The sequence below is a fragment of the Ochotona princeps genome, chromosome X (genome assembly GCF_030435755.1).
Source record: "Ochotona princeps isolate mOchPri1 chromosome X, mOchPri1.hap1, whole genome shotgun sequence".
NCBI classification, from domain to species: Eukaryota; Metazoa; Chordata; class Mammalia; order Lagomorpha; family Ochotonidae; genus Ochotona; species Ochotona princeps.
Window position 1 is genome coordinate 49,303,898 of NC_080865.1, and position 17,991 is coordinate 49,321,888.

At 36.6% G+C, this 17,991-nt stretch overlaps 1 long non-coding RNA gene across 1 annotated transcript; it reads left to right on the top strand.

The window, feature by feature from the left end:
- The first annotated feature begins 454 nt into the window (after window positions 1-454).
- LOC131478594 (uncharacterized) lies at window positions 455-7,653 on the top strand. The gene is made up of 3 exons (XR_009244568.1): window positions 455-536; window positions 1,975-2,139; window positions 7,579-7,653. It is a non-coding gene; the product is annotated as an uncharacterized LOC131478594 (long non-coding RNA).
- The last annotated feature ends 10,338 nt before the right edge of the window (window positions 7,654-17,991 follow it).

Genomic DNA, 17,991 nt, shown 5'->3' on the forward strand with positions numbered 1-17,991 from the left:
GCAATCTCCAACTCACATTTCTGTACTTATATTTTAGATTTTGCTTTTTTATTATATTTGTACATGTACATATATGTCAAGTTTGAAATTCCCTCTAGCTCCTTGTTTAAGTCTTGCCTCTCCCATTTGGTTCTAAGTGCTTCACAGTCTCACGCTTTTATATCTTTTGTTTCCTCCACAATAACAATTCCAGATCTTGTATGGATGACTCTATTATATCATATGGATCGATATGAAGATTTTCAAATTAAAATAGGCAATTTCAACGCTAAAACTTTGAATACTAAGAAAATAAACCTCACATATAAGTGTAGGTGATTTGATTTGTTTGTCTTGTGAAAGATTTAAGAAGCAATTCAGATACTGTAAACAAAAAATAATATATTTTTGATGGATCCATTTATTTGGTATTAATTATTTCTTATATAAACTGTGTTTTTAGGTCCATGTTTTGTTCTGTTTCAGTTCTTTGACCATTTGCTGGCTGGCATAGAAGATATATCAGGACACTGGGGACAATATTACTGGAAAGACAAGTGAGGATTAACCAAAATTATAACTGTGTAAATGTATAGAAAAAAGGATTCTCTTTCTATATGTTTCTTTAAATTTAAGCTGAGTTTTAATCTTCTCCATATCTTAAAAATGATGACGATGAAAACAACTCTCCTTTTCTCTTCTTTTTCTTTCATTCCCTTTTTTTCCTTTTTTCATCAAGAGAGGCAATACTAACATAAAATATAAAACTAGATCCCGGCATGGTAGCCTAGTGCCTGGAGTCCTTGCTTTGCATGCATCAGAATCCCATATGGGCACTGGTTCTAATCCTGGTGGCCCCGCTTCCCATCTGTCATCCTACTTGGGGCTTGGGAGGGCAGTTGAGGATGGCCCAGGGCCTTGGGACCCTGCACCTGTGTGGGAGACCGGGAAGAGGCTCCAGGCTCCTGGCTTCAGATTGGCTCGGCTCCAGCCATTGCAGCCCCTTGGAGAGGGTGAATCAGCAGACGGAAGGTCTTTCTCTTAGTCTCTCCTCCTCTCTGTGTATTTGACTTTCCAATAAAAATAAAACAAATCTTTAAATATATATATATAACTATTTAATAAATCATAGAATTATCAGGCTATCATCTTTTTGGGAATATTACACACAGTTCCATATGGTGGTCTCTCACAAAGACATTTTATTTTAATCTCTATGACAGTAATAAGGGATTTTGGCCTAATTATAAATCTAGACTATGTAAATCATATCTTTTCTATATGTTTTACTTCCATGCTGATTATTGATCAGAGGAAAAGGATTTAAACACCACAAATGGGCATATTTATACTTATTGTCTTACATTGTCTCATAAACAAAACCAAAAATATTTTTTTGACTTTTTAAATTTTGAATTTTATGTTATAGTTCCATAGAACCCAAAATATTTTAATGAATAGTTTAATTTAGTTACTTAGCTTTCTGTGTTAGAATGTTCTGTGTTGTTTTAGACAATGAGATTTTTTTGGGGGGAATGTTACACAACCTTTTAAACCTTCACAGTTATGTAAATTTGGGTCATCTCTTTTCATTCTTCACCTTATTCTTATTCTTTCTGTATAGGTACTCCTCTATCAAGCTGCTGTATTAAATGTCTTCTTTGTTCATGGCTTACTCCGAAATGTAGACTTTTCTAGACTAGTATTTCTGTTTTAAAAGTTAATTTTGTCTTCATGAGAGAATTTTCTTAGATCTGGTGTACTCTTGACAGATCAAAGTATGCTTTCATTTTCATCATTACCATGTACTTGAAAATAAATCAAAATTCCTTGTATGATATTTCTTCTTCTACCATGGATGATATTTTCTATGTAAATAAACTATATGTGAAATAGGCAATAGATGAACCAGGTTTGAAACTTTCTGATGATAATACAAAAGTCCTAAGAAAGGAAATAAATGTCTGGAATCTCTGTTATTTGCTCCTTGAACAGATTAGAATATTTCAATAGTAGATACCTTCAGAAGATTTTGCTCAGAGAATATGACCAGCCCAAATCAAGCATTGTCCTTCTTTATGAAAAACTTGAGAGAAAACACGCCATTGAACTAGCAGAAGCAGGCCAGTTAATACATACGCCATCTAGTACATCTTTGCTGTAAGTATGTGTATGTGTGCATGCATGTATGCTTTTAATTGTTTAATGAGATAGCACAGATGAATCACATAGTTCTTCAAAGCACCTTTTTTGATTATGTAGTTTGCCGTTATTTACATCTTTTCCTGGAAACATAGAAACAACTAATACTAAATTGAGCATTTGTTTTATGTAATATATACTGCATTGTTTGGCATGGAACAGTAGACAGATCTCAATGAAACAAATTCTGCTAGGAATCATGTGCACTAAATGTCTTAAAATATTATTTATATTCCAGAAGGTATGTATTTTATTTTTATTTCACTTGAAGACTTAAGTAAGATAAATTGCTGTTGATGTGTTTTTGACTAACATATAACTGAGTATTAAAAGGGAGTTTTGGGACAACTGGTTGATAGCCTGCAGAAACAAAAAGATAGACCCACATCTCTCACCAAACACTAAGATCAAATCTAAATGGATAAAAGACCTAAACCTACATCCAGAAACCTTCAAACTTTTGGAAGAAAATGTTGGAAACACACTGCAACACTTAGGAGTAGGCCCTGACTTCCTAAAAAAGACTCCAAAAGCAGTAGAAATCGAGATCAAAATAAACAATTGGGACCTCATCAAACTAAGAAGCTTCTGTACAGCTAGAGAAACAATCAACAAAGTAAAAAAACAACCTCCAGAATGGGAGAAGATCTTCGCACACGACATAGGTGATAGAGGGCTGATCTCCAGAATATACAAAGAGCTACAGAGAAACCAAAACACCAGAACAAACAAACTGCTCAAGAAATGGGCATGGGAAATGGGCAGACATTTCACAAAAGAACAAACCCAAATGGCAAACAAGCATATGAAAAAATGCTCAAGTTCCCTGGCAATAAGGGAAATCCAAATGAAGACAACAATGAGGTACCACCTAATTCCAGTAAGGATGGCACACATACATAATACCACCAACACTTGCTGGCGAGGTTGTGGGGAAAAGGGAACCCTTCTCCACTGCTGGTGGAACTGCAGACTTGTACAACCTCTATGGGAATCAGTTTGGTGAATACTCAAACAACTGAAAATCAACATACCATATGATCCAGCAATAGCACTCCTAGGGATATATCCAAAACATTTCCTACACAAGAAACCAACATGCACGTGTATGTTCATAGCAGCACAATCTACAATTGCAAAAACCTGGACGCAACCAAAATGCCCATCAATAGAAGACTGGATAAGAAAGCTATAGTTCATCTACTCTATGGAATACTACTCAGCTATTAAAAAAAAAAAAAAACGAAATGCAGTTCTTTGTGGTCAAATGGGCCTGACTGGAATTCATCATGCTAAGAGAAATGAACCAATCCCAAAAGGTTAAATAACCTTTGCTTGCCTTAATCTGAGATGAAAAGATGACAACTTGGAAGATAGTACCTGTATATTGTAATATTAGTGCAATCTCTAACAACCTGTATCCAATGCAATAAGATAATGCGATATAATCTATAAACCAGCAATTAATGTCAGAATACTGAAGATCTACATCGAAAAACTGTAAAACCTATTATACCCTCAATACGCTATGTTAATCCGTAATGGGGAGGGAGTGCAGGGAAGTCTTTCAGGACCATAAAAAGAGTGAGGAAAAAGTACAATATAGCCTAACAAGATCAAATCTGGTAATTCATAGACAACAGACTCAAAGCAGCACTAAACAACAATAAAACTACTATACCAATGCATGAGGGGGGAATCAGGTGCAATCCTGACAACCTCTTAACAGGAGGTCATGTGCGTGGAGCAGGGGAGCACTCCAGAGTGGAGCAGGTGGTAAGGAGGAAGCTTGGATCCCAACCATGAAGACTCCCAGACCTTCACCACAAACTATTAATACGAGCAACAAGGACTATATCCCAAATGCCAAGGAGGCCACAGGGAATTGGATGCCCTTGGAGGCCGAGTACTCTGAGGTCACCCACCCCCAACCGGAGCTTCCGCAGGGGATGGAAGAAGTCCAGACACTACTGTGCAGAAACCAACGTCATCGGAAAGACAACCAGAAGCCCTGAGTGGTCCGCAGAAACAGAAGAATAATAAACGTCCTTCGGGACCAGGGAGGAGAGCTTTCTCTGGTCCGAGCCTGGCTCCACCTCTGGACCCGCCCTCCCTCACAGTGACCATCAGGATCGCTTCGAAAACCCCTCATAGCAAACAAAGAATCATAGAAACTAAAAAAAAAAAAAAACCTAAAATAAATAGACAAACAACAAAAAGTAGAGCTTGGAATCTGACAGGAAAGAGCTGGCGTGGATTGGCTCATGCCTCGCTGGGTGGGACACAAAGATTAGTCACTCCTCACCATGGTGTTGAGGATTTCCCTGCACACCCCCCTCCAAAAACAAAATGTTCTGCACCTTAAATGTCGACAAATGTCCTGTTAGAGTTACAAGCCAGTCTAGATTATCCTAAAATCTGCCAAGATCAGCAAAATTATACTTCAACACAACAAATGGCTAAATACTAAAATGAAATAAACATGAGACAGCTGAATGGTACCTTATAGCCATTTTAAGGTATATAGCAGCCGGTGCTGTATATAAACTAAAATTGAAATGTCAATGAGCTAATCATAGGTTGTGGTTAAGAACTTGCTTTTTTTTTTTTTAAACATACTGGTTACTCAAAACCATGTCAATTCCATAATGTTGCAAATTGCTGTTGATGTTATATTGGGACTCTTAATTGATTGGGATGATATTCTACCAGCTCTAACTTCGGACCAGAAATGGTCTCTCCAAGAAACTGTTCAACCCATCTGGACAATAAGTAGCTGGACTCTATGCTTGGTATATGTTTGCAAGGAAAGAATCTTGATTGAATTTGAACTGTAATGCTGCATCAAGGTGGAGGAATCCACCAGGGGGGAGAGGTTCCGGGGAGGGGTGGGGGGATTCCCAGAGCCTATGAAACTGTCACATAATGCAAAATAATTAATAAAAAAAAAGGGAGTTTGTTTTTGATGGAGATAATCAACAGAGAAAAGGTGTTAAGTTGTGGATTTTCTGACTCTACGTCTACAGGCAATTGCTAAGAGAGACAAGAGAAAACATGGAAAGTTACAATACAAAGGCAGAGTCATATTATTATAAGTAATTGTTTACTATACACTGTGCAGAAATAGGGATATGCCTTTTTTCTGCATCATGAAATTTGAAAGCATTGTTTGCTTAAATTTTATAGAATGTTTTTAGTTCTGGACAACATCTTTGACAATCATTTGTACTTAATTTAACTGGAATACATTTCAGAGATGTGTGATTTATTTCTCCACACTCTGTTCAGAAGTAGAGGTCTAATAATTTGCCTGTTGTGCAGCACTCAAGGTCAGTAATTGATTAGAACACTACAGTTTTACAAATGTAGGTAATATACAAGGGTACTCCATAAAATTTGCAGAGAATGAAATTAATAGGCAAGTTTATGTGGTTACATAAAGACCTAGTAATTTGATCTTAAGAATCATTGAAAATATACTGTTTGAATATAATATAAATGCATCATAAAACACATTTTCCATGAGTTTTTGAAATATTCTTGTATATTGGTGTAAAAGTGTATATAGAGTGCATTTATGAGTGGAATAAGAACTGGAAAGTATGGAATCATCATTTTTTGTAGAAACAATTTATATATCCATATTTTATGTGTTAGATTTCTGCAAATGTGAAATTTCTTAAAATATACATGCATCCACAAGTTAATCATAATTTTCTCTAGATGGTGAAACTACTTGATATTTAATTGTTCTGTATGTGTTTGAGAGTATGCCTTTATTAGTGTCATATGCAGAAATACAGCAATGGCATTTATAAAAGAAATTTGTGAATATTTCAAAGTAAAACAAGATGGAAACTAAAAATGAACAAAGCCAAATATAAGGTTGGGAATATTTTGGGAGCACCACACAGTTACTGAAGTTATAAAGAAATTAATTTCAAGAAGAAGTTAAAAATATGCACTACAGTAGAATATCAAAATATGTTTTTAAAAAAAGTTTTCTAATTAGCGTAGAATATAATATTGTTGTTGGGATTTTTGTCTTGCCTTTTAAAATATGAACTACACCAAACTACTAACATGTTTTTTGCTATGAATTATCTCAGCAGGATCTTACGCATGTTGAGGGGGAGACTAGCTATAAAGAAAGAAGGATAAGTCGGTAATGACTGCATGCCTTCTGCTGCAAATTCTTGAGTGGAATAGGTTTCCGATGTATTAAGGAAGGTTATATTTTTTGTTTATTAAGCTGGAAGCTATGAAATTAGAACACAATGAAAGGAACAATATAAATTTGGTGTATTTGAAAAGCATAACAACAAACCTGATTACTTCAGGACCCTAAATGTGAAATTCATTTTATGTAAATTATACAGCTGGGGTCTCATTATTATCTGAAATGACCATAAAATTATTTAAATGCCCCTTGATTTAATAATATAAATTTGACATTAATATTAGGATGGGAGTATGCTAAAGCTTTAGGTTTTGATGTATTTTTCTTGATAGTATGTCAGAGTTTCAATGGAGACTAAAGCATTAATTACACGATTGTCATATAAATTTTCTTATGTTACAAATACTATGAACTTGTGCTATGAAAATAAATTCAATTATGATTATCTGGTATGTTTTTAAGAAAAATATCAGTTTGCATAGTTATGTTATTTATCATTTTCCTTAAACAGGAAGTTATTTAAATTAAATTTAAAAAACCATCCCTCCTATAACATATTAAAGCAATTTTGAGGACTTTATTATCAACATTTTATGGACATTTATTTGACTATGTAAAGAGGATACAGTGAAGCACTCATGAAAAAGCCTGTCTTCTGAAATCTCTTTGTTTAGATATCTACTGGCCTATGCATACAAGTGTGTTTTAAAATATTGAGAACTGACTCTCCTTCCACTTCCATGCTATCCTGTTTGAATTAAATAGTATGTGAAAACATAGCATATTATTGCTAGAAATTACCATCGGGAGGGATGGCGGCATGTTCAGAACTGAACTAACATTTTAACTTAAGTGGAAATAATGAGATATACTGTTATTATGCTTATATATAAATTCTCCTGTACAATTTTGAAATAGAAAACGTTTGACAAATTTTAACATTATAATCAGCTTTTCTGAATTATATAAATAAATGCAATTTTCTTTTGAAAAAATAGGTTTCCTGCCTGTTTGGACTTATTGCCCTTAAAACTCAACTTTCTGCTTTCCAATGAGTCTCTCTGGGCTCCTAATCCGCCATCCTCTACCCAGTTAGCCTTTCAAAGTATTTTTGGAATGTGTATATATTGCCATTTAAGTTTCCATGAATATATTTATTGAATTTGTATATTTCTGTGTTGAATGCCTATTAAGAACCCAGATTTTTTTTTTTCTAGCCGCAGCCGTGAGACAGCCATGTCAATTCAATCTCCAGAACCTACAAATCAGGACCTCCTGGATAATATTCAAGAAATATTGAGCACAAACCTTTATAAAATTAGGAGAGTGGTAAGATTTTCCTTAAAGTACATTTCACTTTAGTTGTCACCCAGATGGAATTCATGTACTTACTTTTCTGTTTTATAGTTCCAAAGGAAACTATACCCTTACATGTCACTGTAATATTGACATGGTAAGTGAAGTGACAAGTCAGTGTTCAAGTTACATCCAGACTTTTCACTTGTAGAAAAATGCTGCAACAATTTCTGCTTAACTGCTAATGCAGTGCATTACGTAATGCCCGCAGGTCCTCGATGGCATTTTCTTAAGTATACACTTTTCTATAATAACCTCTATTTTGCTTAGCATGTGACAAAAATGAAATGTTTTAGTTTTAAAAGATACAGTACTAGGTAATCTTTTCTTAATAGCTCAGAAATCTGGAAATTCTTAAGCACATTGGGTTCCTATGTTGCCCCTTTCTTCATCGAAGAAAATTTTGTCTACAAGGAAATAGGTGTAATCTAATTTTGAAATTGAACATTTTCATTTACATTAGAAACAGCTTGCTCTCAATTTGTACTTTTCAGGTCATTGCAGTTAAGACAATTTTCTCATCTGTACATTTTACAACCTTAGAAATAAAAATAATGGGAATGCTAGTTGACATAAATGTCAAAACTTTTCTGTTGCCTGGTATGCTGGATAACAGGTGGAAAGACTTACAGATTGTAGGCTAACATGTAATATCCCTTTGAGATTTTTTAGCTATACATTATAATGTCTCTATGAAATTAAATATGGTAACTATTTAGTTAAAATGCTGAAAAAAACTAAAGTTCAGAATGGTTGTATAACATTTCTGAGTTTTAATAGTCAATAATCTAAAGACCAGAGACATTATATTTTCATTTGCACAAGTTAGTTCTCAACCAAAGTATTTGTCTTAAAGTTGGTAGTTTTCCATTCTGTTTGAGTGCATGGAAACATTGGAGTCTTTAAAGTTTATTATTTTGTATTCAAATGTATAAAATAGAAGATGATATGTTATAATGAATTTTTACTTGTCTTATCACCAGGGCTAAGTAGTTATCAACAGTTTGTACTTAGATTTTCTATTTCCCATTGTTTTCTTCAAAAAGCTTACAGAAAATCTTAGAGAAATTATTTCACCTCAAAATACTTCAGAATGATTATAGAAAAGATAACCAAAATATCATTATTACACTCCCAAGTTAGCAATAATTTCTTAATATCATAATATGGTACATACTTAATTTTCCATATTATATCTTTACATTTGTTTTGTTTGAAACAGGATTCAGCAAAATATATTTGTGTTAGTTGGTAGACCCTTTCATCTCTAACAGGTTCATTATATCCCATTCACTAGACATATATTTGCTTAAGAAAGTTAATAATTTGTCCTTCAGAATTTCACCATCTCTGGATTTGGGTGATTGCATCCATATGGTAATGTTTAACATGTTCCTCTCATTTGTCAAGTATTTTTAAAATATTTACTTATTTTTATTGGAAAGGAGGATTTTACGGATATAAAGGGAGGGAGAAGGAGGGAGGGAGGGAGAGGGAGGGAGGGAGGGAGAGAGAAAAGAGACAGAGAGAAAGAGAGAGAGAGAGAGAGAGAGAGAGAGAGAGAAATCTTTGATCTGCTGACTCATTCCCAAAATGGTTGCAATGACTGGAGCTGAATCAATTTGAAGCCAGGATCCAGAAGCTTCTTCTGTGTTTCCCATGAGGGTGCAGGGTCCCAAGGACCTGGGCCAGCCTCTACTGCTTTCCCAGGCCATAAGCAGGGAGTAGGATTATAAGTAGAGCAGCCAGGACATGAATTGGTGCCCATTTGGGACACAGATGCTTGCAGCGGAGGTTTAGCCAGTTGAGACATTGTATCTGCCCCAATTTTCAATTTTATAAATCAATAGATTCAGAGTTCTAATTTGAATTAGTTTTAGTAATTATGTACTGTAATGCTATTGCATATAATATCATATAAAGTTAATATTATATAAAATTATATAATTGATGATAGTGTATAATTCACATATCATATTAAGTAAGAGAAAATATAACTTCTGAAAGTTGATTAGTGGGTTCAAGAATCATCATCATTCTACCATCAACCTGGATGACTGTATGTAGTTCCACGTCCTTTAGAGGTAACTTTTTACTTGGATTAGTCCCTTCATATTTACTAGCTGATATTATTTTATAAAGAACTAGTATCATCAATTATTTGGTAACCTTCAAGCTGCTTCCTTGAAGGAAAGGAAAGATATATGCTTTTTAACTGTATTTATGGATTTTAGAGTAATGAGTTGTTGTATTAAGAACCTTGAAAGCTGACAAGTGAGTTTTAAATGTTTTTATGAATAAAATTGTACTTCATATTTGATGTGTTGCAGTTTTTAATTGTTTGATCCTCAAATAACCCCGATTTTGGGTAGTGAATACCAATTTGAAAATTGGTCCCTGTATGTTTTTAACTCGGTCCCAGAAATCCATTATCTTGACTGTGATGTAGTTAGTGAAATATTTCCATACGTCAAACTTCATGAAGTTACATCCTTTAAATACACATAGTTTACTGTATGTTACATTTTTACAACATTTGAAAAAATTCTTAAGAATTTATCATATGATTAGAGGTACTGTTGGCATTGAACATAGTCAGTGGATCTATACTAAGTGCTAGGTAAACATAAGAATTATTAAGTTGCAGTCAATAGTTCTATTGTTAGTAGAAAAGTCCCCTTATTCTCCTTTGTAATCCCTTCAATCTGGTGCTGTCCAGCCACGTTACCCAAAGCCAGCTAAATGATCTGTTTTTGTCATTCATAGTTCCTAGAATTTTATGTAAACAAAATATATACTCTTATTTCCTGGCTTTATCCTCTAAACATAATTACTTTGATATTCTTCACAATATAGTTTGCTACTTTATTACATTATTCGATTTAATACCTGCAACACAATTTGCTTACCCATTTACATATTCACGGTTATCTAAATTCATTCTTGTTCTTGCCTATTGCAAATAAATTTGTTATGATCATTGCATTTATTTCTCTTTATTAATATTTTAAACCAGAGTCATTGGTAGGCTTATGCTTAAATTTTTAAAGAAAAAGCCAATTTGCTTTCTGAAGTGATTTGGTAGGCAGCATTTTCACCAGCAGTATGTGAGTGTTCCAGAAATTCTGTATCCTTTGCAATACTTAATATAGTCAGTATTTAAAAAGTTTTGCTCTTATGGGGCCCGACGGCGTGACCTAGCGGCTAAAGTCCTCGCCTTGAACGCCCCGGGATCCCATATGGGCGCCGGTTCTAATCCCGGCAACTCCACTTCCCATCCAGCTCCCTGCCTGTGGCCTGGGAAAGCAGTTGAGGACGGCCCAAAGCTTTGGGACCCTGCACCAGCATGGGAGACCCAGAAGAGGTTCCTGGTTCCCGGCTTCAGATCTGCGCAGCACTGGCCGTTGCGGCTCACTTGAGGAGTGAATCATCGGATGGAAGATCTTCCTCTCTGTCTCTCCTCCTCTTGGTATATCCGGCTTTCCAATAATAATAAATAAATCTTAAAAAAAAGTTTTGCTCTTATAATAGTAGTTGAGCATTATTTCACTAGTGGCTTAATTTTAATTTTTCTAATGAGTAAAATGTTTAGTAATTTTTGATTACACATTTACTCTATATACATATTTTTATTGAGGTATTTGTTCAAGCTTTTAGCTCTTCTTCTAAATCATAAGCAGGGAGCTGGATAGGAAGTGGAGCAGCTGCAACTTGAATTGGTATCCATATGGGATGCTGTCTCCACAGGTGAAGGCTTAGCTTGATATACCATGGCACCAACTCCTAGCCCATATTTTGTTGGATTGTTTTCTTACTGTTTTTTAAAAATAGTGTTCTCTGTACAATTTGTCAGATGATTTGCAGATATATTTTATTTTTATTTGAAAGGCAGAGTTACAGAGAGAGAGAAAGAGGGAGAGAGAGAGAAAGATCTCCCATCTGCTGGTTATATCCCCATACGGCGACAATAGCCAGAGCTGAGCCCATTTGAAGCCAGGAGCCAGGAGCTTGTCCCAGGTCTACTGCGTGGATGCAGGGGTCCAAGCGTTTGAGTCATCCTCCTCTGCTTTCCCAAGTGGGAAACTGTAGATTGCTTTAAACAGTTTTGTTAACAACAATAACAATCCATAAACATGATTTTTTTTCCTTTTTTGGTGTAGAAACTTATAGCTCAGCCTTTTCCTGTTAATACTGTTTTCATTGCATACTGTATGAGTTTTTTATGTTTTGTTTCAGTTTTCTTTAATTATTTTATAATTTCTTTACGATATACTTCCTAATTTTCTGATTTCTTTTGTGATCTGTTATTTAAGTGTATTGTTCAATTTCAGTATTTTGTGAATTTCTCGGTTTCACTTTTGTCATTGATTACTACCCCCATTCCGTTGTAATCAGCAAATATGTTTTGTGCTATGTCAACCATAAAATTTATTGATGCTTGTTTTGGTGTCTAATATAGTCTATACTAAGAAAAATATTCCATATTTACTCCAGAAGAATTACTTGACATATTCTGTTAGTTAGATCCAATTGGTTTATAGTTAGGGTATGAGTCCTATATTTTCTTATTCTTTTTCTGTCCAGATGCTATATTTTTTGTTTCAGGTGGGGTGATGAAGTCCCTAACTTTCATAAGACTCATTTCTTCCTTTCACTTCTGTCAGTTTGTTTCATGCATGAAGCATTTGGGGACTCTTTTATTTGTTGATACACATATGTAACTTTTTATCCTCTTGATGCATTATTTCAAATTAATTATTACCATTTCCAGATCTAAATAATATGTCATAAATGAAATACAATTGGGTCATATTTTTATCTATCTTTTCTATTATTCATTTTGTCTGTTACTATCTTCTTTGCTTTTTGGCAGTGCACAAATTTACTTCACTCATTTTCTGAAAAAAAAAAAAAAGACATTTTGTAAGTAATGAGAGTTTACCATTAGCAAAATCAATCCACTACTGTCTTCTTTGAATCTATACCAAATTAGCTCAAATAGCACACAAAATCTCTGCTTCTGTATATTTCTACCAATTTTAGGTGCTTATTGTCACATGTCACCTACATATGAATGCTCTTTATTTCATAGACCCAAGAAACACCTGCAAGGGTCAAAATAACTTTACTTCTGGGCCCGGCGGCGTGGCCTAGCGGCTAAAGTCCTCGCCTTGAACACCCCGGGATCCCATATGGGCACCGGTTCTAGTCCCGGCAGCTCCACTTCCCATCCAGCTCCCTGCTTGTGGCCTGGGAAAGCAGTCGAGGACGGCCCATTGCATTGGGACCCTGCACCCGCGTGGGAGACCCGGAGGAGGTTCCAGGTTTCCGGCTTCGGATCGGCGCGCATCGGCCCGTTGCGGCTCACTTGGGGAGTGAATCATCGGATGGAAGATCTTCCTCTCTGTCTCTCCTCCTCTCTGTATATCCGGCTTTCCAATAATAATAAAAAAATCTTTAAAAAAAATAACTTTACTTCTTGAATCATTTAAGAATACGAACATACTTCATACAATAACAAAGCATATAAAATTTTTATGTATAGGTTGAATTCATTTTTTTGTTCAAATTATTCATAGTTTAATTCTGAAATATCTATTTTGTGCATTTTGACCAGGCTCCAGCATATAACAAGTACACCCTTCCAGGGGAAATGGGAACAGCAGAACAGGCAAAGGAAATTCTCATTCGGCGCCATAAGAGCCTACGACCAAGTTTTTCTCCATATGACTGCGATCAATCTCAAAAGGAGGTATATTTTTGGTTAAAGTTGTGTTTTAGTTCTCCCACTTGTTCTATTGTGATTATCCTTCATTTACCTAATTTGTGCCACAAAATGCTTCTGAAAGTTGAATAGGATTAGTTGGACTTTCCTTTTTTAAGTTATTTATTTACTTTCTTTGGTCTTTTAAAACAGTTTGTTAATAAGGCCGTCACTGGACAATAGTGAGGTCTGATGAAAGCTAATGTTGTGAAACATAATTTCAGCATTAGAAATGTACATTGCCATGCAGCAAGGTCCTGAGCTCTGGGTTTGCATTAAATTGTGCATTTAAGTAGGGTTGTATTTTCCATATATTTCTTTTTAAAAAATTTTATTTACTTATATTTACTGGAAAGTCAGATTTATAGAGAGAAGGAGAGATAGAGAGAAAGATCTTCAGTCCGCTGGTCCTCTCCCCAAGTGACTGCTGCAGCTGGAGCTGAGCTGATCTGAAGCCAGGAGTCAGGAGCTTCTTTCGGGTCTCCCACATGGGTGAAAGGTACCAAAGCTTTGGAAAATATTGGCATGTTTCCCAGGCTACAAGCAGGGAGTTGGATTTGAAGTGGAACAGTTGGAACATGAACTGGTGCCCATATGGGATGCTGGAGCTTGGAGATGGAGGATTAACCAGATAAGCTATTGTGTTGGTGCTTGCAAGGTGAGGATTTACCAACTAGGATATTGCACTGGGACCCTCCATATACTCCTTTAAAATTGACAGGTATCATAGTGATTTAAGATGGGCACAAGGGAGGGTGACTAATGAGCTATCTCCACCCCGAGTCATGCAGTATTTTCTGTTCAAGAGCAGGAGTTTTAAGTGTACTCCAAAGCATTTAAAAACTAATAATGATTGGCAGCAACTTAATTGCTTCTGTTAACAATCCTACTGATTTGTTTGATCTGACCACAAGCCAAGACAGAGCAGTAGATTCCAAGCAGTTGGTGCAGGAACAGGTGGATTGCACAGCCCAGACTCCCACCAGTGCCATATCAGGTGCCATTTTCTGTATCGGGGTAAATGCTGTGGGACTGGTGAGTTGTGCATGTGCTAAGCTTGCAATAACTCACTTCCAGCTAAGTGCTTTGCTCTGGTGCCACAGGGAAAATCATACCAATTTGGCATCCTATAGGTATTGCCTAAAATACATTGAAGTGAAAACATCATGATTAGGAATTTAACACCACAAGTCTGAAGGAGTCAGACAATTTTGATTGCTTTTTTCCCTTTGTTTCTATGCTTACCTTTTCTTTGTTGGTTGAGTGCCATTACTTGGCCCCTGCAATCCTGGAATCTAATGTTTTTTTCATTGGGTATACATTTTCCAATTGAATTACAAGAGTACTGCTTGTAAGATCTTTCCTTCATAGAAGAGTGATTGCAGAATTCTCTTGGTATTCTGGGGGTCTCTTCACAAATGTATGTTAATGTATTGTTCAGAGGAATGTCAATTTTTTTTCTGTACCCACAGGGAAGAGGGGAGGAAGCCACTCCTTGCTGTGAAACTACCTCAACACCCAGGAGTAGGGGACAGTCATTTGACAATGCCTTAGAGACCCTGATGTGGAGAAGAATGTTCTGATGGGGCTACTTGAGTGATATGGATAGTTCTGAGGCATTGTTGACTTCATTGCATCAAGGCTGAGGAAGTCTTTCCAAGATCTATTGTCTAACAAAATCCACATTATTATAGCCATAGACCCAGACACTTGCTGCAAAGCTTGGCCAGAAGAATGGTCCAATCTGTGCTTTCCATCCTTTGACGAGGCACTTAGTGTCCTCTGCTGGCCTAGATGAGCTGACTGTCATGTTTCTGGGTTGCATCTGAGCATACTGTCCACTGTGCAGGCATCAGCAGTTGAGGAGACCCAGTCCCAATATACGCACCACATATATTGTGATTTTCTCTGTGACTAGGGTTTGAGTTCAGCACTCTAGTTGGGGAGCCCTACAAGGAACTTGACTCTTGTGTGAACCAGCTAGTGCAGGGTCAGGTTCAGTCAGCCACCTGCAGCAGACAAAGCAGATGCTGGATGCAGATGTCTAGTCAGTTTCACTCCCCAGCCCCATCTTTCACATGAACTGATGGGCGCTGAAGCCTAGCTGAGCCTAGCCCAGTCTGTGACAGGATTGATCTTCATGTATACCAACAAGTGCCTGGTCTAGTCTGGTGATCCCCAATAACCCGCAGCCCTGGTTTTGCACATGCATCACGTGCTGTGGCATATTCTGGTCCATCCTGCATCCTATCCAGCTCTTGTGCAAACAATGGGTGCTGTGGCTTGGCTCAGCCTGATGCAACTCCAGACTTGGCCCACATGTATGCTGATGAGTGCTGCTGCCTTCACTAGCCTGGCCTGCCCCCATTCCTGGTTCTCAAGCTCACCAACAGCAGCTAAAGCCTATTGGGGAGGGTGGAGGAGGCACAGTTTCCCTATAGCCCCTGAACTTGTGCTTGCTAGAGGGAATAGCAGTCCAGTGTGACATAACTTGCACCCAGTCCAGTCACTTGCCAGAAAACACTGCAGTAAACCCTGGCTGCTTCAAGCTTATTCTGGCTCTTACATGTGCCAGCAGTTGCAGCAACCTAGCACAACTTGGTCCTCCCACAGACTCAACCCGACTGCAAGCCAAGAGATGTTGCAGCCCTTCCTGGCCTGGTTTAGCCATAGTTTAGGCTCTCTGTCTCACCAGTGGAAGCAGAGGACTGGTAAGGGTGTCTCTAAGATTCCCGTATCAAGTCCACTCCAAGTTCTGGGTTTGTGTGTGCTAGCAAGTGCTGTAACCTAGTTTGGGATGGCCTGCACACAGTCCTGGCATTTGCTCATAAGTGCTACTGCCTGGTGCAGCCTTGCCCACTCTTGATTCCAGACTAAATGCCGGCTGAGGGGTGCTGCAGCCCTTCTCACACTGGCCTGTCCCCAGTTTCAACTCTCATTCCCATCAGTGGAAGCAGCAACCTGACAGGAGATCCCAGCCCTGGCTCTTGCATGTGCTGACAGGTGCTGTAGCCCAGTCTTGGCATTCACCTGAAGGTGCTGTTAACTTTTCAGATTGTTCCCATATACACTATCTGCCAAATGCATTTGAATGCAAAATGATGTTTAGCTTTGTATATAAAAATATTTCAAATGTTAGTATTCCTGTTTCCTTTCAATTTTCCAAAATGTTCATCTTTGATCTCTTAAAACATCACTTTTTAATTATTTCTTTATTACTCTGAAACTACTATTCTATATATACTCACACTCTGAAAAGTTATCACATTGCTTTCTAACTTCATTTTCTTGTATGACTTCTTTTCTCCTTTCTGCAAGTAGTGAAAAGCATCCTGTTCAATTACTGATAATTGTGTCAATTACTAAAAATTTCCGCTTTAAACTTATAGTAGATCTGCATTTATTTTTTATTTTTAAATTTTTTTATTAATTACATTGCATTATGTGACACAGTTTTACAGGTGCTGGGATTCCCCCCACTCCTCCCCAAACCCTCCCCCCATGGTGGATTCCTCCACCTTTTGCATAACCACAGTTCAAGTTCAGTTGAGATTCCCCCATTGCAAGCATATACCAAACATAGAGTCCAGCATCTTATTAGTTTTGTTTCTGTATGCTTGTTTCTGTTTTTCTGGTTGCACGCTTTATTCATTCACTTATCTCTATGAATATCATAATCACATGTATTTTAATGTCTTTTAAGACTTTCATTATTGTTGGTTGCTTTTTAAATTGGAGATCCTGCCTCCCCCTCTTTTTTCTTTCTACCTAACCTTTTCTTGAATTTTGTTTTATTTTTCTCTGTTAGGCCACCTCATAGCTTTAATCTCAAAACAGTATGTCTTATTTTGAGCTACTCTCAAATGAAACTTCAGAGAATCCTGTTTGACAATATATTTTAGACATAAACCAAGGAAGCTCTGTAAAGAAAATGAGAAAGTAAGCCAGGGAAAGGAATGTAGTCAAAAGAATCTTTTATCAAGAAAATTAAGTCTATTGATAAATAAAGGTTAATTATTTGGAGAACTCTGGGAACTGGTGTAAAATATACAGCTCAGACTTATCACTATGGAAGATTGAGGGAACAGTAATCCACCAGTTTCTTTCAGTTAATAGTTGAAAACTACTCTGGGACAGATTAACTGTTTGGCACTTGTGGTTGGATGGCATTTAGGGATTCAAATACAGAGAAAACTTCAGGAAAAGAGTCATAGATGCTAATGCCCCTTGAATATTCTCACAGAAACTTTAAATATGCGAGTTGTCTGAGTTGATTGACTATCTCAAAATAAATAAGAATTGTTCCCTAAAGCTCAGACAATCTAAAAAATGTTGGAGTTGTCACACAAAGGTTTTATTTTCCAACAATTTGAGATATGATGGACATAAAAAAAATGTAGTGTTCAGTGTATGCAACTTTATAATTTTTGGACACTTAGGAATTCATCACTATAATCTATGACATAAGACTATCCATAACCTTTAAAAGTTTGTTGCTAACTTGATAATT